This window comes from Amaranthus tricolor, chromosome 7, assembly GCF_026212465.1.
Source record: "Amaranthus tricolor cultivar Red isolate AtriRed21 chromosome 7, ASM2621246v1, whole genome shotgun sequence".
Lineage (NCBI taxonomy): Eukaryota > Viridiplantae > Streptophyta > Magnoliopsida > Caryophyllales > Amaranthaceae > Amaranthus > Amaranthus tricolor.
Window position 1 is genome coordinate 11858175 of NC_080053.1, and position 5135 is coordinate 11863309.

A 5135-nucleotide genomic window follows, 5' to 3' on the forward strand; every position below is an offset into this window, starting at 1 on the left:
TTCCTAAAAGTAAGTATTATAAGATTTTATAGTAAAGGCAAAAACACTAGATCAATTAACAATTAATCAACTTGTATCAAGAAATCAGAGAACACCTTCAAACTTACAAATTGCTACCTAAACAACAAGTACTTACCCAAACTTACCCAAACAACAAGTACTTACAAATTGCTACCTTCAAACTTACCCAGAGGCCAGATATAATAACCAGGTTGGCCGTGATGTATTTCTTGTACATCCAATTTACGCCTTGGGTAAGTGCTCGATTGTGTTCAGAATTCAGGATTTTTAGACTGGTTGTTTTTTTTTAAGCTATCATGTTTTAATGAAAAGCTGTAGGCCCTGGTGGATGCAAGCAAGTAAGCATTGAATTCAGTTTTGTGTTGATCCACTGGTTTCCTTTGGAGTGAATGACTTATTGTTCATAGACTAACTACTGCATACTGATTAAGGTGAGTTTTCTATCTTTTTTGGTTTAGAAAGCTCTCTTTTCTGAATTTTAATGTATAGTTCTGTTCCAATTTAGTTTGTTCTCGAACATGAATAAAATTGTTCTCGAACTTGTATCGATACATGAATAAAATCTGTTCTAATTCTGGAAATACAACCAAACTTACAAATACAACCAAACTTACAAATGAACACTGATTCAATCAACATAACCACTGATTCAACCAAACTTACAAATTCTGGAAATGATACATGGGCAATCTAAATAACCACTGATTCAATCAAAAAAAAAATCCCGCAGTATATTAACAAAACCAACGAAATCCTCAAAGTTAGAAACAATAAAAAGATCAGGTATAACAAGATCAAGCAAAATTAAGAACTGCAATGAATGAAAACGCAAATTTTAGTACCTTTATTTTGAGGGTGTAACGGATTTAGTTGACAAGAATCCAACGAACAGCAGTAGCGATGCGAACAACCTCCAGGACGGACAAGAACAGAGCAGCAATTGATCGAATTTCAGTTTCAATTTCAGTTTCAATTGATCGAGATTCAGCAACCAACGAACACTAATCGAAATTCGCAAAGAAGAATGAAGAAATCAAATTCAGTTTCAGAGGAAATTCGCAAAGAATGAAATTCAGCAATCGATGTCGTTTCAGAGGATATCAAATTGGCAATGAGGAAATTCGCAAAAAATGAAGATTAGGGTTTTGTGATATCAAATTCAGAGGAAGTGAAGGTGCGAGTGGGAAAGTTGAATGTAAATGAAATTTTTATTTTTCATTTCCCGGCAAACATACTGCGCGTGCCCTAATATAATTTCATCAATTGAGGTCTATTGCGACGGTTTATACACAACCGTAGTAATAGGTATCCGTCCCATAGCAATAAGTGGTCTATTGCGACGGTTTAAAAATAACCATAGCAATAGGGTCCTAACTGTCGCAATAGAGTATCTATTGCTACGGTTGATAACTAACCGTCGCAATAGAGCGTCGCTCTCGTTAATGTAGTAGTGAGAAATATTTATAATATTATTATTTTGATGAAAGTTATATTATTATTTTAATAATGATTGTAAATGCGATTGAATTTGGGAGGAAAATATTATGATATTAATATTGCAATTGAATATTATTGAGATTTATTGGGAAAATTTATAATCATAAAATAAAATATATAATGTATTTTTGATTAATGTTTGTGTGCACGTGACTAATTATTAAAATATATTAAATCACGTAAAGTGTAACACGAGGGAAATGAAGCTCTTATATTTGTTGTGATCCAAGTATAAGGGTGATGAACAGGTTGTCCTGTTTGGTTAGTATAGCTACCGACAGGTATTATTATTTCTGATACTTGATACGATGTTTGGTTTTCCTTATATTTGTTGTGATCCAAGTAGAAGGGGTGTGCACACTAAGGTTCCCTGAGACTACTCTGCTGGCCTTGAATTATTTGGAGTGACGACCTCTTGATGAAGTAGGTATAGGGGTAAAGCCTCGGCCTACTAGCGTTCTCGTTCCCTCAAATTAAAAATTGATTATGTGTTTGTCATTATTAAATATCAAATTAATAAATTGATTTATGTGATATTATATATATTGTTTTCACAAATTGTTTTTCTTAAACTCAACTATATATTATTTTCCAAAATTATTTTCAACTCAAATTATGTTTTATTTTCTTAAACTATTTTCATACTTAATTGTTTTACGGGATGGAGTTGGAATTACTCAATTTTCTGATTTTGGGAGTTTTTTTTCCTTGTTTTTCTTGCATTCTTATGTTGCAGGTTATTGATTGCGTGGGAATCGTGGAGTGAGGATCACTTAAAAAAATAGTTTTTATTCGAGTCGTATTTCAGTTTAAATTTTACCTTAAGTTGTTTAAATTTTATATGGACATAGATTGCGTTTCAGTCTTTTCCTATGTTGTAAGACCCTTTGTTGGATTTAAAATTATTAAGTTATTTCTTAGTCGTTAAGCCTTACATTTATTTTATTAGAAATAGATGTGGCAGTAATACTCCCATGAGTAGGTTTTGGTTAAAGGTGTTTTCAAAAGTTCGACCTATTTTAAGGGTGTTACAATAATATCAAATTATAATGCCAAACTTTGGCATTTGAGACTTTGTCATATGAGTGAGCATGGGAAGAATGAGTAGAGTTAACAAGAAGTGCTTGCAAGAAGAGGCTTGTACATCGAATAATGATTTATATCAGTTTTGGATTTTAGATATCTGATCTGATTTACATGGGAAGAATGGATATAAGTAAGTGACTTGAAGCCATGAGACAAGAGATGAAATCTCTTAATAGGAATTAGGAATCACATTCAGTCTTCTGTGTAAGCGTCCAAGTATAAGCGGGATGTGGGGTGCAAAGGGGTTTCGTAAAGAAAGAATGATCAACAAGTGATGTTGGCCCCATCTACAAAGCTAGAGTAGTTGCAAAAGGTTACTCCCAAGTTGAAGGTATTGTCTTCTATGAGATATACTCTTTGGTGGTAAAGCCTACTTTTATTAGTGCCCTACCTTTTTTTTTGTGGTGACAGAGGACTTAGAGTTACATGAATTGGAGATGAAAACAATATTTCTCCACGGTGATTTAGACGAGGAGATCTACATGAGTTAACCCAAAGGTTTTGAGGTAGTGGGAAAGGAGGATCATGTGTATCGCTCGGATAAATAGCTATATGGCTTGAAGCATCTCCAAGACAATGATTAAAAGTTTTGATTCCTTCATGTTATCATATAGTTTTTGCACCTAGTTCATATGATGGTTGCATCTATTTGAGGAGCACTAGAGCGGGGTCTTTGATTTAAATTGTGTTATATGTAGATAAAATGCTAGTGGCTTGTTCTAGTTTGGTTGAGTTGGATCTTTTAAAGAAGCTATTATCCAGTGAGTTTGACATGAAGGATCTAGGAGATGTAAAGAAAGTACATTGTAAAAAGATTTTTTGGGATAGGAGCAATGAATTCTTATATCTTAGTCAAAAGAGGTACATTGAGAAGGCACTTAAGAGGTTTCTTATGGACAACTTCAAGATTATTTCCATTCCTCATGGTTCTCACTTCTTGATTTCGAGGGATCATTGTCCACAAACAAAGCAAAAAGATGATGATACGAGATACATTCTACACATATATATCATCGAATAGTGTTATGCATAAAGTGGTTTGTAGTAAACCCTACATTTATCAAGCCGTGAGCATGGTTAGTAGATACATGAAAAATCCTTGGAAGTGACATTGGAATGCTGTAAAATGACTTTTGAGGTACTTGAAGGATGCATCAAATGTGTATCTAATGGCATTCCATTAGAATTTTCGATTCCATTTCCTTAATATTGCAAACTACAAAAAAAGTTCTCAATATATATTACAAGGAAATTTAATTTCTTGTCTATCGTCCACGTAGATGGAGTTTTTAAGAAAAACCTTTTAGAGCACACCGCGCCATGTTAAATGGCAGTTTGGTCTAAATATTGCTTTAGAAAATTTCTTTTATAAAAATTACGAACCTCCATCTGACATGGCGAGTTCTAGGTATATTTTCTGAACTTTTCCCTCATATTTGAATTCCCCATAATACTTTTTACAACCTGCATAAGAAACTCCAGACCTCCACATTTCATATCGATTCAACCAGTCAGCCATTTGTCATCAATTCAGGGATCAAACCGGCCACCATTTTCATCAAAGTTGTAAATGAAAAAACAATAAAGGATTAACGCAATATAAATAACAAATATTTATATATTACAAATTAAACCAAACACCGATATGAAAACATAAAGTTTAATGTATCATTCTAAAGCAAAAAGAAAAAGCATCTAAACTCCTCGATCTCGCTTGTTATGCACGCTAGTGGATGAGATAAAAGTGGACTCATTAGCCTCCAAGATGGCTTCAAGAGGAGGTTGCTAATGCTTACTATGGCATTAATATGTCTAAGTAAGATGAGCATGTGATGGATGTGGAAGAGTAGAAATGGATTTACGGGAACAAATGGCGATAAAAACACCGACAAAAGTTGAATTTACTAGGAATCTAAGGCGTGGAGATCGATTGTCTATTGAAGAACCACTAAAGCTCCTAGAAGAACTACCTACCTAACAAGATCTTGCATAATCTTTAGAAGAATTACTAGATTAAGTGGAACCACCACCAGGTGTATACTGATGTGTGGCAGGAGGAGGAGACAGAAAGAGATAATCATATCTCATCTAACGTAAGACTTCAGTAAGCGTCGTGGTAAATAAGTACTAATATCGAGGCAGTAGGGTGATAGTGTGATATCGGTTGTGCACATGCAAGTTTTGTGATACGTAATCTCGTGATATTAAACCAATAAATCACAATGTATACCATCATACAAGCATCTTTAATAACAATCCATTATAAAATCTCATATTTTTTTACCCAAAATCATAACACCTAACAACAACATATAATAAATAAATAAATATACAAATGTGTCAATTAAACTTTTTAGCGTTCTGAAATTCAATGAACTCTTTTTATTTTTTTTTCATTTAATTTTTTCGTAAATCACAATTTAAATTTAAAATTAAAATAATTTAAATTGTGAGTTATTAAAACTTTTAAAAATCATATTTGTATCAACGAAGAGATTCATTACAAATTCTCAGTAAAAGTAGTATTTGTC